We start from the raw sequence: 20,183 nt of genomic DNA on the forward strand, positions 1-20,183 counted from the left end.
ATGGCAATTAATGATGAAGCAATCCAGAATGAGGAGATTGATAGTAGCAGGAAGTGTGATCAATCAAAACTTGAAACTAATTGAAAAGGAGAGGAAGATGAAATAGAAGACAGCTGACATATAGCAACAACAAAGGTGTAGAGCTTTCAGACAACTACAAACTAAAGTTTGGGACCCTGGAGGTTTCCTATCAACATATGAAGACACGTGATCAGGAGAACATGAATGTTTTCTACCTTGCGAGTCTGATGCAAGAGCATTCAACTCAATAAAAATCATTGTATTTTAGTAGACATAGGGGGTTTTGTGTTTTAAGGAAGTTGGTTTCCTCAGTGGTAAATTAATGTAATTATTTAGGCTTTCGATTTATTTTAATGAGAATAGCAATTAATTAAGTATTGTGAGGCATATTTGTAAATGTTCTCGAATGTTGGAGAACATGAGAGATTTAGGATAGTTGAAAGATTTGAGAATCAGTTATAAATCTTGGATGAGAAATAGGTTTCATGATATTGAGGGTTAAAGAGGATCCTTAGGGATAAAGAAGATATTTTAGGATTTTGTTGAGAAGGTTATGGATCTAAACCAGAAATTGGTTATAGAATCCTTTTGTATAAATGTAAGCCTAAAAGGCATAGAAAAGGGTTAGATGGTTAGCTAGTTGGCTAGTTATTTAGTTAGTCACTAATTAGGAATTAGAGGTTTGATTGTAACCCTATGGGCAGGTAGGAAAACAGAGGTGACTAATTAGAAGATCAGGAAAGTGACAAAGAGTCTCATTATGTAATTCTTGAATTATGTAAGTGTGGATTGAGTAAATTGAATGATAAATTGTGTGTGAGTTAGTGTAGTTCTGCATAATGCATGTATGCAGGTGGAGTTCGAGTAGAACACAGAGAAGAGGTGGAAGATGAAGGATCGGGTTTGATCATTGAGTCCACTCGAAGGACCACAGTCGAGATTCAGGAGTGACAGTGATTAAAGTATGTAGAATTAAGCTCAAGAGAGAGTTATGTGGAATAAAAACTAAATACTGGAACCCTGGAAGAAACCCAAAACCACAAAATAACATTGAAGAAATGGCACAAAAAACGAAGTAAAGTGATGGGCGAAGAAATGGAGTAATGATGCATGAGAGTAGTTGGATCTACAAGATCAATGAACGAGGTTGAAGGTGATGGGCGAGCAGGATTAAATCATGTAGAATAAAGAAAAAGAGATGAACAGTGGAGATCAAACCTAACGGTCAAGAAAGAGAAGAGCTATTTCATAAAGGGGTAAGTGGATTCTTGCGTGGCTTCAAAGCGGGAAGCGATTTCTAAGAAAACAGACCTGATAATGTTTATGAGCCATATCTTAATTCAGTTGAAGTCTGGAGGTGATCAGACAGATATCATGTGCTAAGAAAGTATGGAGGAATCTTTGAAAAATGGACCTGATGAGGTTTTATTCAATGATATTAAATCTTGCTGATATCCGGTGAACAGGACCATCCGTTGGTGGACTGATCAGATGGATGTCGTGTGGAGAAGGTGTGCGTAGGTTAATATGCTGAGCAGACCTGATAAGGTTATGGACTGGAGTTAAGTTTGTTTGAGCTTCGGAGGATGAATGGAGATCATGTGACAACCATTGATCTCGTTGAGTGAAATCAATTGTGGAGGGTGAACGCGATAAAGGTGAGCATCAGAAAATATGGAAAGGCAGGGGGGGTGTGGAAAGGTAAAGTTAAGTGGGTTATTGGTATATTTCTATTATATGAGGTTATAATATAAATAAAGTGAATTAAAAGATTTAAGTCGAGTGTAACCAACGTCTAAGACCATGGTATGATTAAGAGTGAGTGGGTAGGTAGAAATCAAACAGAGGGTTAAGTAGTGAGTTATAAGAATTAACCACAGTCTATGAAGGCTGGGTAAAATTCCACTCAAAGGTTAATTAAGCGTTAGACTATGGATAGTAAAATAAACATTTCCACATGAGGTTTAATTAAGAAGCCTTAGACCTTGTTTTGTAAAGGTTTGATTAGGCAGGGAAAGTGAAATTCCTTGGAAAAAACAGATTATGCATTTTATATGCATACTGTGGGTAAAGTCAGCTTAGGCTAACATCAAGAGGCAGAGGGAGGTGGGGAGAGAAACAAAGAGAGAGGAAGTAAGAGAGTGAGGAATTTGTAGAGAAAATGAGAGAGGGAGGGGGAGAGATAAGGATTTAAAGCGGAGAGAGATAGAGGTGGAGAGAGAGAGCAAGAGAAGGGAGAGAGATAGAGCTAGGAAGACATAGAGATAAAGGGGGGAGAGAAGTGGAGAGAGAGAATGACATAGGGAGGGAGCAACATGGAGAGAGATATAGGGTCAACGATAAAGTGATATGAAGTTTCATCTACTCATTGATGTTAATAGCATTTGATATATGAAGTATGGTGTATCGCTCAATTGGTTCACAATATCAATTTAAAGAAAATGTACATTCATTTGTAGATAATAAACTATGGAAACACTTATCTAAATGATTCTCTTTTCGCAATTGTATATTTATTAATTTGACTCATCTTACTATGATAATGAACTCTTCCCCCCAGTGAGTGTCTTAGCCTTTCAAGCGTTGGTGCATTGATCTTTGAGTTTTTTGTGTGTTGTGAGTTGTTGTTTATTTGAGTTCGTCATATTTGCTTGAGTTGTTATGTCTTAACCTTGTAAAATTGTGTAGATGTACCCTATTTATCAAAAACATATAGCATTAATAAGCCTTATAATTTCATGGAAATTTTCTTTTATTCAAAGCCGCAAGAAATGTGGATTGTTACATGCTATATACTGTTGGAAATTTCTTAAGGAAAGAAACCTACATATTATATGTAGAAATTTTTAGAATTGGTTAACAATAAAGTAAAATAATTAAGTATGCATATTTTATAATATTATGGAATGAAAAATTTAGCTAACTTGTTATTTATAAAATTTCAAGTAGAAACCATTACAATGCTTATACTTTTATTATAGGAAAAATTATAAAAAGTAATGCAAGAAAGTGTATATCTTTAAATAACACTTTCTAATAGTTAGATAGCTATTAATAAATAAAATTTGTATTAACGATTTAATTTTATATTATTTATATTTCCATTATAAATTGACAATTCACTCCAAAAACATCGCTATAAACAATTAACATAATTGGTTAAAACCGTTAAAAAAACTATGACTATTTCCATGGTCTTAGAAAATATGTTACAATAATATTCGTAGATATCCATATCTTCATAATTGATGGCATAGATTTTGAAACAATACGTTTTCCATATTGTACTCATATATTAAATAATTTAAACCAAAATTACATAGTTTAATTTAGTTAGTTATATTTATTATTTGTAATAATTACAACATAAGGCATTCCCCTTTGAAAACAATTCCCAAGTTGCCACAATGTCCTTTTCTAGAGCATCAAATCAAATGATAGACGATTAAATATTTTTCTACCTTTGGATTAATAGTTAGTAAAATAGTTATGTGGCACAATTAGGGAAAAAATTCATACAACCATCATCGATATAAACACTCGAGCAATACACTTTATTGCATCATAGGACTGGTTCCCTTTCATTGCCAAACATAAAGAACTTACAAACGAGCGGGCATGTAGTGTTCCTTGCCTCTGTATCTTTATTTTTGGGTGTTTTCATGGTGAAACCTCATATACATATTCTTCCATAAAACCTTCATAAATCCCATCTGTAGGAGAGGCGGTAATGTGAAACATAATCTGCGCCCGAGTTCACAAGGTGAATAAAAACTCCTTTCTGCTCTGCCATAATTTAGCCTACTTCTAGCGAATTCTACCAACTTAGCCTTACATCGAGTGCTTTGTGGAGACTTAGCACTAATGTATCCTCCCTAGTGTAAAGGTCATTGGATTGACAGGTCTGGTCCATTCCATTCTTAATTAATCCATGAAGTAGCAATTGGATTAAGGATTAAGATTGCATCATTCATACCTAAATAATGAAGGAATTTGTCTTTCATTGGATTATTAAGGAATTCAAAGTAATGGATGTGACTGGAGAGCAACATGCACCCTGTATGTGATCTGGAGGTGAATGTGAATGGAGAAGAAACATTCTTTCTAGAAAAGTTATTGTTATCCTATCCTTCTGTTTTTTTTTCTTTTATTGGGAAAGAGAAAAGAATGGTTCTATGTGTTAGCCTCACTCTCATAATAAAACAATTATAAATCAAAACATCATAATTAAATATATCAAATCTTGAGAATTAAGAGTTAGTTCCTCAAACTAGGGAGTTTAGTTAGGATGAGGGATTCTCTCCAACTAATTCTCCTAGATTAGTGTTTTTTTGAGAAGATATATCAACCAAGTTTCTCCAAGATAGACATACTATCTTGAGACCAACTTCCTCATGTATTTATTTGTACTATTATCATTCTTTGTACATTGGATTAATTAATAATGAGAATGTGAGGAATGTTGTAAGGCTGAGGCCTTTTCCGCCATGTCTGTTTTCTATATTTCTGATATTTATATTATGAGTGTGAATGAGTGTGTTATTATTTATTTGTTTATCAGAACCAGGTTCACGCTTGGCATTATCGTTCGTGGGCGCATCATACAAAGATATGTAGAAGCAAAGAAATAGAAAATTTCATCCTCAGAATTTAAGAAACATCCATCAAATGATTCAAGAATACGTTAATGCGACCTTGAGAAGGGAAGCTGAGAACTATAAATTGATGTTGAAAGGTAACGCAATCGAGTCACACTTCATAATTTTAGCTGGTATGTTGCAGGTTCAACGCACACCTTGGGAGAAAATTATTGAATCGAAGAGGGTCAGGCACATTGTCATACAATTTCAGATCTATGAAGTCCCCTACCTCGTTGGAATATGGTGAAAGAATTCACGTAGATTCCTTTCTCACTCGCCTATGGTGAAAATGTCGTAAATGTAGCTGAGGTGGAGGAGCGCTTGCAGCATGGGCAAGTGTAGCAGCAACGTAGAGAATGACACTCATAAGCATTACTTCATTTTTGGCAGTCGTTGCAGCTGTGTGCTGAGGTAAAATATGAAGCCTCTCCTTTGGTTGAAATCATCTCTGCAACTGAGTTTCTAAAAACACAACTTTGCAAGACTTCAAGGTTCCAAGCTAAGATCAAGATCAACTTCTTTCCACACTAAAATTTACTCTTCTTCATGTCTAGAGTCTCTGCTACTTTCAATAATGATCTAGTCGTATTTTTTTGAAAGAATTGTGATAGGAGTGGTAAGGATTTTGTAATGTTTGTGGAGTAATATAGTTATTTGTAATTTTGGGAGCAATAAGGAGATTCTATTTGTAAATTTGTTATTTTAGAGAGATAAGGAGCATTTGTAATTTTTTATGTAATTGAGTTATAAGTGCTTTTATGAATTCATAAGTGAATTTTTTGTTTTTGGAGTGATAAGGTGAAATTATTTTCATAAATTTGGAGCGGTAAGTGAATTTGTTTGATTGAAAGTGATTATTGTAATCCAAGTAATATTTTACTTTGAGAGTGATTGAGTTAATACAGGAAATTTCTGAAGACAATTTGCAAGTGTGACATTTTCATTGAGAAGTTTCCACGGCAAAGTTGTGACATTGTAGAATCATGTACTCCAGTAATTAATAAAATCATAATTTTGTGGTGCTTGTGTCCTAGATCCACCCAAAATTGAATAATGGGATCTTGGGTACAGCGTCTGTAATGAATGCATGTGCATGACTTGTGTTCAGATTACCAAAACACTCTCTTTGTATTATGCTTGAAGAACTACATGCACATAAGCAAGCTTGAGGATAACAACACTTAATCAAGCTCCTATAGTCAAGCCTAAGTACACAAGAACAAAGTGTCACATCATCAACTGAATAAGATGATATTCCAAGAAAGCACATTTCATATCATGTAATGAAAGCAATCAAGTTAAGGACACGACAAAATCAAGCATTTCAAGCCAAGACGACATCAACATCATCAAAACTTTTTGTATCACTTGCAAATAAACATGTTTTATCTTAATTGTATGAGAGCATTATTGGTTGTAACCGAAACCCTAATTTGAATTGTTAAGGTGAATACATTAAGTCAAGTAAGCCTTCAACGAAGTCATCAAGATCGAACTTGTCATTTGTCTCTTGGGTGCCTTATCAATAGTGTTCAACAACTTTTCCTTTTTACTCAGTGCATTCAATGAGTACATTAAAGAAAGAACAAAGTATCAGTAATCAATCAAGCAAGTTCAGGAAAGCCATCTAACAAGAAATTATCATCAAACGAGTGTGAATTATAATCTTATATTCTTCATGTGAGCATCAAATCAAGCTTGTTTTTAATGCAAGTGCAATAAGCAATAAATCAAGGGAGCGTGTCATTCAAACAACAAAGCAAGCGAGCATGTGATTCGAGCAACCAAGCAAGCGAGCATGTCAATATCAAGTGTGAAAGTTCAAAGCACGACATCTACAACAAACGAGACAGTGTGAAGTTGATTGAATCATTCACAAAGTGTTATTGAAGCCTTCAAGCAAAGCGATCGTCATCAAGCAAGCATGAAATCAAGAGTTCAAGTAACCATGTTATAAAACTCTAGCAAGTGTTTAAAGCATCAACAATAATAAATAGCACAAGCGAGCCAGAATTCAAAGTGAGCAAGCTAACATGGCGACACACATTTATCTGTCCCAAATTCTTAACAAATCGATTTTATTATCAGCCGATGACATGGTGAACATCAGCAAAACAACTCTTACTAATATTCAAGTGCATATTCAACATGCACATGAAATGATTGAGTTCCTTCAATTTGAGATGCAACTACAAAGAACTGAGTTGCCAGAGAAGAGTGGTGCTTCCAAGTCTTTGAACAATAAAAATACAACTATTGATTCCAAGTCACTAATCCAACCAACTTCAAGTGTCGATGTGGTCCCTGATCCAGTTCATATTTCTTCCAAACCAATCATCAAGACATAGGAAGAACTTCAATGTAACAAAAATCGACCAGGATTAGGATATGAAAAAAATGACAAAAACTTGCATATCCATGATTATTTTAAGCCAGTCAAGTTCATCAGTGCAAGGTTTCTCAACCAAATAACATCAACAAGCCATGATAAAGTTGCAGAAAAACAGACATGTGTGCAAACTGAAGTTCCAGCCAAACTAAAATGCCTTCATTATCAAAGAACTAGTCATCTGGAAGATCAGTGTTTTGATCTCCATCCTTGTAACCATTGTGGCAAGTCAAATCATTCATCGGTGCAATGCAACAAACAACAAAAATCAACCAAATTGAAGATAAATTATTCATGGATTGATCCCTAGGAATGCTCATCCATGGTCATAAGATTGTATAAGTTTTACAATCGAATTCACTCACACATATTGGAGCCAATAGTAAAAATGAAGATGGTACTCTTGTGCAGTTGAATGGGGGAGCACACCAGTCAAACACTCCTACACCTGAAGGGGGGAGTTCAAAAGTAATTTAAAGAAGATTGTCTCTCCTTTTAGCTGACAAAGTGAGGAAAATGTCAATGAAGTTGACAGTGAGTGAGTACCAACAAATTCGTCAATGGGTGACCGAAAACAAAGTCAACCATGCATAGTTTTCAAACACAACAAAATCAACAATGAGTTATTTTTCAAAGTCATCATCCAGTGAGCGATCATCATCATCAGAGAATATGCGAGGAGGTCAGGCAGGGAAAGTGAAGTCGTGCAAAGTGATACTTCATGTTTTACCAGGATGTACTCAGGCATTTGAGTCAGTGGGAAAGTTCTGCTACAATGGGATCAACAACATTGAGATCACATCCACTAACATATGAAAGCTTCGTTGTGTGATCAAGTATCTAGAGATGACAGAGGACATCTAAGAAGGGAACCTAGAGATGACATAAGAGGTCCAAGAATGGAAATTGGTGAGGTGAGCCAAGGATTTTTTGAAGGGCTTGGCCTCTTGGAGGATATGGTATTGACAACAGATTCTATAAGGATTATTCAGATATGTATTGATGTATTCATAGATGAATTGGTTTACTCATAGAAAGAATGAATGCTGAATGTGATACCATTCCTGCTTCATCTTCTCCTGATAGTATTGGGATTTGGTATTCTTGTCATACGAGAAGCTCTAAGAGCTCAAAAACTGAAATATGATGGTGGCTTGAAGATTTTCTATCATTGAGTATGTATTCGATGGAAGGATTTGTGAAAACCATGATTGCCCACAAAATGGACAACTCGGTTATCAATAGGTTTCCTTCACATAACTTGAAGTCTACCTTTCCCATGCTTGGCTACAACTCCATATCCCACAAGAAAAAATGTGGGAGGGATGAGAAGATTATGCACCACTATGCCTAGAAAGTACACAGGGAAGTCCTTGGAATTGTTGTGGGTTTGTTTCATTATTTGTAGAGAGAAACAATGACATGAATGAGCCTTTTTGGGATTCTAAGAATGGCCACTATGTTAAATACCTCTAAATTATGCAAGAAACAACTATACAATATGATTGGATCACATTTTGATAATGCTACATTGGATAGCATACCGATTCTTGCACCCTAGGGGATATAATGCCTCTATGATATGGATCTTGTTCTTAGATATGTGCATATTTTCCTCATGGATCAGGTGATGGTTTCTATGACTGAATTTTCCACTAGCACTATCGAGCCACTTCTGGTATTTTCTACCAGAGTTGGCTAAAGAGGGGAGGTAGCCTCATGGACACATATATTATAGAGGTGGCCTCCGATATTAATCTCAAGCCCTCCAAATTTCAGTTTCTTCTTAAATCATTGCCAGATGTTGCTAGAGATTCTTGTGATGTGCTTTACAAATCCTTGGATATGTATCTTGAGGTAAGCCCTTGATGCACTCTCTAAAATAGACTCTTTAATATCACCTCCATAGGTACAATTTGTTTTTTTTTTTTAAATTGTTACGAGCTAGGATGTGCCATTACAATTAAGTTCTTTTATGTGCCCTAAATTCTTACCTACAACAATGGATCTTCATAGGAATCCCCAATCATATGAATGTGTTCATCAAAATTGTATGAATTAGCACATATAAGGTTTTCTATTTGGCATGAATAAACACTATCAATGGCCTAACTATAAGAAAGTCCTAATCACAAAAAAGGTCCTTTGAATTCTCAACTTAAATGGGTTGTTTAATCCAACTCAAGTGAACACCAAAGTCAGGTTCTTTCATATTACCTCAGATAAACATACAACAATAAATTAATGGGAATTTACTATCTGCCTCTCCACTATGGGGTGGTTACTATTCACCTTGGCTATTGGGTTAGATGATTAGGGAGTTCCCTGCGTCATGCAGATTGCTATGAGTGGAACCATAAGTGGGTAAGCTGCCATGAACTGGGAGAACATGGGTGCTTAAGAAATTCTGAGTGTCATTTGAGTTCTGAGCTTCACCTGTCCAAAACTCAAAATAAAACAATACAGACGAGAGCTATTCATTTTTGTCTCGATTGGTGTAAATACGTTCATTAATCTAGCTTGAGTTAATATTGTAAATGTTTTTTCAAGTATTAAAGCTAATTGTAAACAGTTTATGCCAATTTTTTTCATGACACTAAAATCAAATTCTTTAATCTGACATGAATAATAGTGAAAATATATTCCTCACATTAAAGGCCAAATCATATAAGGGGGTCTCTGGTGAATGCATTAACACCAAATATATTATTTAATATAAGCTCAACCATTCCAAAAAATGATCCAAGTAAGCTTTCATTAATATGAATAGTTTCTTAAACTAGGTTCATATCAATTGGGTTTGTGTTTTTCAAATCGTATACATGCCTTCCATATGGTAACCTCAGTTAATACTATAATTTTTCACGAATTAAGTCAAAATCAATTGAAAGTTATTTCAATCTTAGCCTGAGAGAATATGCACGAGTTTCTTGAATCCAAGATCAAATTATTAAAATGTGCTTCATTATTTCACCATGAATGTGTGACAATTGTATGTTGTTATTAGTGAGGCTTTTAACTTGGTCTGAATCTATACTAGTGGGTTCTCTCACTATGACTGACACACAAAGGAAAAAATCCTTCTCATGTTTATTCTTGACAACTATTGCAGATTCTTTAAGTCAAACCTGAATTGTTTAACTTGCGTTATTAATGCAACCTCAATCAATGCCACTTGGTTCCTTGAATTTAAGCTCATGTCAGAAGTTAAGAACATGAGAATTTTTCAGAAAATCTGATTCAATACAAAAAACTTCTTTGAATTTAAGCTAATGTCAGATGCTAAGAACATGAGATTTTTTTCAGAAAATCTATGTCAATACAATTAGTTTCTTTGAAATCAACCTTAAAACTAAGCCTGTATCAATAGCTATGGTTTCCTTCATCTGACCTAAATCATTCATAACGTGAACAAAATTCTTAACCTTGGGTTATTTAGAACTTCTATTGATTTGTTATAATTGAAGTAAAACTGAGTATGTTTAACAAAAGCTCGTTTGAGAAATTGTGACTCTGAGAATCTATGTTCCTATTAAAAAATGTCCTTGAATATGGTTTTTTTCCCTACATCAAAATGATCTAAATTTATTTTTTGAATACGCACACCCAACATTTTCTGAAGAAGAAGAAATGGTCCTTTGCAAATCGATCGATTATCACAAACTCTCTTTTCAATCAAGCAAACTCATTGCACAAAGTTCTATATTTCCATCGAGAACATAAATACAACTCCTATTGTTGCAAAAAGCAAAGCTAAGAAGCACACATGATAGTTATTATGTGAAAATTTCATATTCCTTTCATTCTAATAGTGATAGCGAGATGCATTTTCTCCATGAAGAAGAAATCACACACAGGAGTTTATTAATTTTGTACTCAAAAGAGCTTGATTATAGCACTATGATTTGTGAGGAAAATCAAGAGTTGAAGGGACACCTGCAGGGGATGCAATGGAGATTGAGGGAGTTGGAGAAATTTCACAAAAAATTTCATTCTCAAATGTCAAGGCTCACTAATGTCAAAATTAAAAACAACATTAGCCATACCAGCCATAGATTACAAAATCTTTGTACACGATAAGGAATAAAAGAAATGTAATTCAATTTCAACATGAATGAATTCATCTTGTACCATAAATATAACATGTAGGAAACTGTTGGATTGGTTGAACAATGTATATTTGACAAAATTATTTTTTTAGAATATTCTTGGAAAGATACAACTGTCTTCAATTTCTCATGCAAGCATGGTTCCTCTAATCTAATATTTTAATGCTTAATTGATGTTTTCTTTTTGTTACATAGTGACATGTTAGTTAACCAAATGATACAGGAAAAACATGTTACAATAGGAGAATCACTGTCAGCTACTTTTGTAGCACTTATATCTGTATCTGTTCTATTTCTACTTAAAGGATTACTCGTGTCTCACTTGAAGGGTTCAATATATTGTTTATTGCAGGCTTGAACATGTTTGCGCATCATTTCACTATGAAAATATATACATACGGATCCACCAGACCCATTCCACACATACACACAGATCTGCCACAATCTTTATCAAATTATTCACAATGAAGAATGATGCTCTAAGGCCTAGAATGTGTACTTAACATGAATTCCTCAATGCCCCTTTTTTCTTTTTGATGTTTTGAACATAAATTCAGCATTAAATTTGAAAGCATTGAAAAAAGGACAATACCCATTTTAGAAAAGACGTATAAATTATGAATAATTGATATCGGACAACAACCATTTTATAAAAGAAGAAAAAAATGGGAAAGTCATAGCTGCAAGATTGAAATTGGGGAAGCTTATACCAATATATTAGAAAGTTTGATTTGAGATTTGAAATCCAATGTATGTTAGACATTTTAATTTTTCAATGGATTCTCTCACCAATTTTTGGTCCTTAATGGGGATCATAGTAGGATTTTGGAACTTGGTACCTCCCCAGATGCTGGAAATGGTGAGGAGATCGCTGGAATCATGGCAGGATAAATGTAATGATTACATGTTTTTGAGGATTCTTTGGCACTATGGCTATGATGGGGTGTAAGAGAATGAATTATATAATAATGTCAGTACCTATATCAGTACCCTGAGAGGTTATGTGGATACTCATTGTGCTAATTTGGATAGTGCTAACAATTCCAGAGATATGTTTATTTCATTAGAGGCAGGTCAGAATGTGGAGAACATCTTTTTAGGTATCAGGTTGTGGGGGATACATGAGGTGAAGAAGAATGATGGTGAGGTGATCCATAAGAGGGATAAGGTTGTTGTCCTAAGACTCTATGTAGGTTGTTACAAAGGAAGTTGATCAAAGGAAGAAAGAGCTCAAGCTATATAAAAACATAAAGGATTCATCTGTCGACTCACCTTGTTGTGGTTTTACATATTTATCTTTTGATTTTCTAAGTATCTATTATTTTGGTACATTTTCCCTTTCTTATCCCTCCCGATTTGGTTGTTCTCTCCCTTGCTTTTGGTCTCACCTCCTTAGATTTTTTTCTCTTCTTAAAGTTCATTTTATCCACCAGAGTTATAAAAGATGTAAGTAAGAGATGGTTTCAACAAGTGTTGAAGATTTTAGCAAGAAAATTTCATCAAAAGAGGCACTTCTCCTTTGATTTTAATATGGACCAGCTAACTGTAACACCTGAAATTCACATGTACAACTAAAATGGTGGTGGTTGCAATGATGGATTACTTGCACAAAAACATCAAGAAAATTGTTATCATGGCCATCAATTGAGCAAGAGGCTTATGGGGAATGTGCATATGCATCTCTTTCTCTATATATGGCCATGATAACCAATTTTCATTGTTGTTGTGGAACACGTTCATGGTTCCCACCACCATTTCTTAGATGGCGAGGAACAACGTACATGGGAATCTATGGTGTTATGGTCGACCTCCCATGTGCATATCAAAGGAGTCTGTTTCTGTTGAGAACATTTTCTTAATGAAAAATTCAAAATGTATTGAAACTCACTTTGTACTTACATGTTTTTTAACTATGGTGGACAAAATGCACTGTAGGATGCTAAGAAAAAATAGAACAAATAAAAAATAAAGATATTCGACAAAATTAAACCATACTTTAAAGAGATGAGATGGAAGGTGGAGGAAAGAGAAATGAATTGTGGAGGGGGAAGGAAGAGAATTGGTACCAAAATAACACTTACAATAAGCTTGAAAGATAAAGAAGTAAAACCAAAACTCGATGAGTTAGCAAATGAAAGAGACTCCTAGTAGATTTCAATGATAATGAGCATAAAAGTGAATCTCTTCTAAGAGCTCACAAAGACAATCCTAGTATTCACAAGGAAAATTTACATATTTTGTGAAAAAGGAAGATGTGAGTCTAAAAGGATAGTAAAAGCTTCATCGTGATATCTCGGAAGATGGAGGAAAATTCTTTTCTACATAATGTATATTTGTATCCGTGTATTCATGTAACAAAAATTTTCAGCATGAAAATAGATTCAAATATAAAAGGATTGAAGCTTTTATTGATGCCTAAAAATTTATAGAAAATTGTAATATTAAACAAAAAAATCCTAGTATAAAGAGAAAGAAGGAAAATCTAATTTTTGATCTGAATTTCTTGCCAAGTAGAGGTAGAATTATACCAAAGGATAGTATTGAAGATTTTATTGGTAAAGAGAAGATTATGATTAAATGTAAACTTGAAAGAACACATTTAAATATGAAGAGAAAGGACGGAAAGATTTCATCATCATGATCTTAATTCTTTACCAGTTTAGTTAGATGATAGTGGAGATATAATTGAAAATGTGAAGGATAGTAATAACTGGCTTGAGGCAGAGTAAGAGCTACAAATTCCTTCATATGAATAACCTAGAAAAGGATGTAGACTACCCTTGACTACTAGAGGAATCAAGATTCCTCATGAAAAAGGTTGTGATGTTCACTTTGATGGGAAAGTGTTGCTTCATTATGTTGTGGATGCAATCTTAGGAGCATTAGGTCTACCTACTTCTATTACTCTACCTACACTCTGAAATGTATCTAGCAAAATCTTTCATGTCTCTGTATCTGGAGCACATACTTCAAATTCAAACTGATTAAAGACATTTAGAGGCTCATTAATATTACCATACATACTTAAAATATTTATAAATACACTATAAATGTCATTATCTACAATGTAATCCTTGTCAAGCAATAAGCTAATGATCATATATGCTTCATACACCTACTTCTTTAAACAAAAAGCATTTATCAAGACACTGCAAGTATTGATATCAAATAAGAAAACTTATTTTAGCATTTCATGTAAAATCATTAATGCTTCTAATATCTGACCTTTCATAGATAAGTCCTGAATTAAAGTCTTGCTTGTATCAAAGATCATGCACCTCTCTATTTTTCACTACATGATCAAGGAATGTAGTTTCTTTATTCAACATTCCCTCCATGTAACAAACTCTCTTTATAAAGCGCATTAAATACATGTATAGATAGAAATATCAGTGCATTTACCACTTTATACATTCCATCCATGTGTTTTTAACAACAACCATTGTACCAACTATAGAATATTTATGAGAAACATTTAATCTGTTGAACTCAAAATGCTTGCTTCTCAATCTCTCTATATCATTTTCATTTTCCTCAATAAACGTTTCATTATAATATTCTCTATTGTAGTATACTACCCTGGGAAGTACAACCAAATTTGTTTTTTTTATCATCTAAGTCAGTAAGAAAAATTCTCCATATTTACAAATTTCTAGCCAAATGGCCAACCTAAGTGGATGCATATCTGGAACATATTCTTTCATCTCCAACATATTTATATTCTCATTCTTACCGTCTGCATCTTCACGTTGACACTCTATTCTACTTATTGCAATTAGCATGTAGTTGCAAAGGCCTTCCACATACTAAGGTATTGTTGATGAGAGTATAAGAATATCATTTGGTTGAGCATTAATATTTGTTTCCCTTCCTCTCTCCTATATTACATCCTCTCTCAAATCCACATTCTGTATACCAGCACTGCACCTTTAGATGGTTGTAGATTTATTTATTTTATTTTTATTTTTTATCTTTTATTTTATTTTATTTTTATTTTTTATGTTTATTTTTATTTTTTTATTTTATTTTATTTTTATCTTTTATCTTTTATTTTATTTTATTTTTACTTTTATGTTTATTTTTATTTTTATTTTTTTATTTTATTTTATTTTATTTTTCTTTTATTTTTATTTTTATTTTTATTTTTTTCTGAAAAGTTTACTGCTGCAAATGTAGCTTCAAAGATGGATTTAAGAATATTGTGCATTTCATCGCTCGTTTATTCTATGGGAGGTGTAATAAAAAGTTCAAGGTATTCTTCTATGGACTCAAACCTCTGTAGGATATATTTAACCTCAAAAGAATATTACACACCTTTTCTTGTTGAATTCATTGTGAGGCACATGACTTAACCTCACATTTTTTTCAATGTCAGAAAGAAGATGACTTTCGCATTGCGTTTACACTAAACAACTCAATGATTGATTGTCTCTTAATTAAAATAGAGACCTTCACGTAGATACCCAATACCATGAGTCAATACAAAATGAAGTTTTTTGAAGATAACATTTCACACATGTAATCAAAGCACAAGGGATTTGGGGATTTCTCCACTTTAAACACTGTAGAATGTATTAAAGCATTGCAAATATGGTCCCAAGTTGATCTTCTTGCAGTCCATCATTGAGCTCTCTTTAAAAACAAAAATTGTAAAACATCCCACCGTAGTCTTCTGCCATATCTTACTGGTGGATTTAGAAGAAAAGTTACTTATAAGAAAGGAAATTTATGGCTACTTCAGGATATACTTATTCTAGATGATGACGATGATATTGAACCCCAGCTAACACAAAGAAAACTTGTACAACAAAGAGGTTAGGGTGCATATAAGCTCAATCATGGAAGTCTCCTACAAAAGGAGAAACCTTTGATGTTGAATATTTTCCTTGAGAAATTGTTAACTATAATCTTAATTTGCACAAGACTGTAAAGAAACAAAATCACATAAGATCGAAAATGCATCTCCTTACTGTAGGATGGAGATTTTGACTCAAATATCATAGGGGGAATCATGATGTTTGTTATATTTCCCCTACATGTCAAAATTACTATTCTCTTTTATGAGCATCTTTGGCATGGAAACAGTAGCAAAACTTTCAAGGAGTAATAGATGGAAACAAGGAAAATTTTAAGGATGGAAAAATTTCTTGAAGTTTAAAAACATTGGCAAATCTCACTAATCCCTAATATGCAAACTATAAAATGTTTATTGATATCATTGTAAAATTATTCAAATTTATAATGATTTTATATATAGCCTCTATACAATGTTGGCGATTTTTAAGGTAAAATAATTTTATATTCTAAAATTTGGGCGAATCGTCTTTTATAAAATTGGAAATTGGCGAATCTTTTTTTTGGAAAAATCATGGAAAATTAGCCCACTGGGCGAACATTAGCCCCTAAAATTTTCCATGGATGGAAATCATGACGATAATGTGGAGGATACCAAGTCAAGAAAATTCTTTCGGGGGTTGCTTCTTCATTTCCTCCTCTTGTAGAAAGCTAGGGCATGGACTGCAAGAAACATGTCTTCAAACATTGTATGTCCAAAGAGGTCAAGAAGAGTTTATAGGTTTATGGAAGTAGTAAAACAATAGAAAAACAATAATGGTAAAATAATAAAACAACAATAATTAAATTGTTGAGGATGCTTTGAAAACTAACATAGGACTAAAGAGAGAGCATTGAGTAGGAAAATGTGATGAGAAGTGCAAGCGCACAAGGAATGAAACTCAAAAAGTCAAGGTAAGGTCTACTAGAAATTTATGGATTTCATAGTAAAAAGAATAAACTTGGTTTATAAATTTTTCTTCAAGGTCACAAATGGAATAAAGGAAGATCGTGCCCCCTTGTGAATAGTTTCTTATGATACTTGTGCCCAATTTTTACTACACTCTCAACGATATTGTATTTGAGGCTGAAAATAATAAAGAAGGATTAACTCGGTCCATTCACAATCTAACACACATATTTGGCTTCTCTCGAGCTTGATGAATGTTTTAGGCACACTGTTTGTTTACACTGCCATTTGCAGACATGAGGGATTGTCTTTCAAGTACCCAGTGAAAAATATTTCATAGGAATAATTAATGGATGCATGTGATGCAGAATTGATTGCAGATCAGGAAATATGGGCTGCCACAAATCCTTATCAAAAGAACGAGGCCTTTGATTATGTTAATGGAGATGTGTATAAATGGAAATGCCGTTGGAGAATACTTGTACAAAAAAATGATATAGAACCATTACCATATGGGGGTGAAGGTTTTAGTATGGATGAGGAAATGAAAGACAATGGTCTCGTATGGGATGCAATTTTTAATGAAAGTAAGCTCTTACACTGAGCGCTTAGATAGGAAGTTTCGCATGCCTCTGTTTTGACTAGATTCTTTTATTGTATTACATTTAACATTAAGATTTTTTTTTTCATTCAAATTTGGCTATAGTTACTTCACCTAACATATCACATTTTTCATCTATTCTCTTCCTCCATATACATTACTAACCTATACCATTTCCTTAATAGATTCTCATACGAATACTAATTTACTTCAGAATAAACCAATTTAAATAAAAGTTATTTTCTATAATTTAACATAATTAATTATAAATATTTGAATAACTGAAATGGTTTAATCTACAACTCCAGATAAAATACAATGATTCTATATGGCCATCATCACAATTCATGTGCTTACTAAATGATTAAAGAAAAAACATGTTAAAAGAATATTCATTAACATTTTTCATGAGACAAAGAATTCATTAGTATTCATTTTGAAATTAAATTTCACTATAAAAATCTGGAAATTCTACATAAATTGGATTTAATTAATGTCACTTTCTTGGGAATTATTATTGATTTATTCTATTTTTGTTGAGTGGAGGTTGGTGGGTATTATTAATTGACATGAAGCGGTTCATAGCAAAAAGAAGAAATGATATGGCCAAGTTGAAAAAGCATAAAGTGAATACTATGGTGAGATGATTTTTGTTTTAAAAGAAGGTATAGAATATGAGAAGGCTCTTCCACAAAGAAATTGGACTACCATTCCAACATTATTGTGTTTCGTTGTATATAATAGGTGGAAGTTCTATCATATCGAGCTGAAAACACTTTTTCCTGAATGGAGAAATGAAAAAGAATGTACATGGAAAGTTATGTAAGTATATTTTGATGTTAATTTCAAGAATTTTAATTTTCATGATGTAATTATATTTTCAAGAATATTGGAGAGAATATTGGAGAAACTATGGTATATATTATGTTTTATGTAATATAATTTTTCGATAAGAAAGAGTAATAAAGGATTTATTATATTTATAAAGGAAAAACCAAATCCTGACTATTACTCGGTTATTGAAGTACTTCAAAATTCAGGGTATGTATTCAGTTTCCCAAAGTAGCATGTTGGAAATTGTTGGTTATTGAAGTACTTCAAAATTCAGGGCATGTATTGAGTTTCCCAAAGTAGCGCGTTGGACGATTATTGAAAAAAATTGTATGGAAAATTATTTTTCACGATGGTAAATAAACTAATTTACTCCTTAAAATAAGGGAAATATATTTTAAGATCTAAAAAAATATAGATAACTTGTGAGGAGTATTACGAACCTTACTACAATCAGAGTAATAAGTTGAATTTCAATTGGGATTCTCTCCATGTTCATGCAACAATTTTATGAAAGTGTTGGTACACTATACAAAGAATTCTAATATATTAAAGTGAACTCAAATATTCGGATTCAAACATTTTGAGGATGACCACAATCACATTCCACATTGGATTTTGAAATCAATGGCAATATGGAGAAATGAGTATTTATAATAAAGAGCTATTTCTTGAAGATCACACAAAAAAACCCATTTTAGAAAATTCAACAATAAAGAAAAATAAACTGGTTATTATGGAGATTGTGAGGTGTAAGAATTTAAAAGGGATTTAGAAGAAATGGTTAAATGCCAATCGATTGATGTAGAGCCCAAGACCATTTAAATTATACATTGTTTCACAAATGAACAAATCGTAAACCAAATCATTTAAATGCTTTAAGAGGACACATTTAAAAAATCTAAAACTATTTTACTTTCAAAATGTAATTTCACGTTAAGAGACTAATTCTAAATACTCAATCCCTACCATTATCATAAATTATAAATATTCTTGTAAATGTTAGTTTGGAAAGAATATGACGAGTTGTAATTGGATATGAAGAATTGTTTAGACATCTAGGAAATCGAGAATAAATGTAACACAAGGATTTCATTTATAAGGTAATTTCAATGAGAACTCTTAATGCATTGTGTTATTCAAGCATCGAATGATAGATATCTCACAGTAGTCAAAATACTTCAATAGTTTGTTGTTTCAAAACTATCAATGTTATTAGAATAGATATTTGAATGGATATTTGTAGAGAACATGGGTAAATATTATAAATATGGAATATCACACACTTATAAGTACTTTATGACTATAAATTATTTAGACACCTGTTATAGTGAAAAATATTTAAAATCATAATAAAATTGGAAAGGAATAGATGCAATAAAAATAAATATAATTATTAACACTATATTTCTATTTTGATGTTATTATTTTATTTTTGACAAGAATGAAACATATTTGATATTTTTAATTCTTGGTCATCTATATATCTCATTTCTATATTGAAAAAGAAAAATATTATGTAAATTGGACTATGAAATAAGTAAGTCTTTGAGTCCAGTTCCTTTAAAATTTAAATTTTTTGACTCAAAATCTATAAGAGAAGAAACCAAAATTCATTATAATTTTGACGACCTAAAACTATATAATGGTCTATATTTCAATACCATGCTTCACTTTCAATGTCATAACAATTTGTTCTTATTTTGATAATGTTATTTTTTTTCTTTTACACCTATCAAAATAATAAAACACTTTTAACTTTCTAAATTAAGATTAATTACCTTCTTTATGATATTTTAATTTTATTTTATATTTTAAATTTTACAAAACAATAATTCTTTTAAATTTA

General features: G+C 32.6%; 1 protein-coding gene across 1 annotated transcript in view; it reads right to left on the minus strand.

Annotated features, from left to right (window-relative positions):
• The window catches only part of LOC149182709 (uncharacterized), a 45,129-nt gene that overhangs the window by 24,282 nt on the left and 664 nt on the right, over positions 1-20,183 (minus strand). The gene's annotated exons all lie outside the window — the stretch shown is intronic.

This window comes from Pinus tabuliformis, chromosome 3_2 (genome assembly GCF_031772625.1).
Source record: "Pinus tabuliformis cultivar Carrire ecotype Pingquan chromosome 3_2, CPIR1, whole genome shotgun sequence".
Taxonomy (NCBI): Eukaryota; Viridiplantae; Streptophyta; class Pinopsida; order Pinales; family Pinaceae; genus Pinus; species Pinus tabuliformis.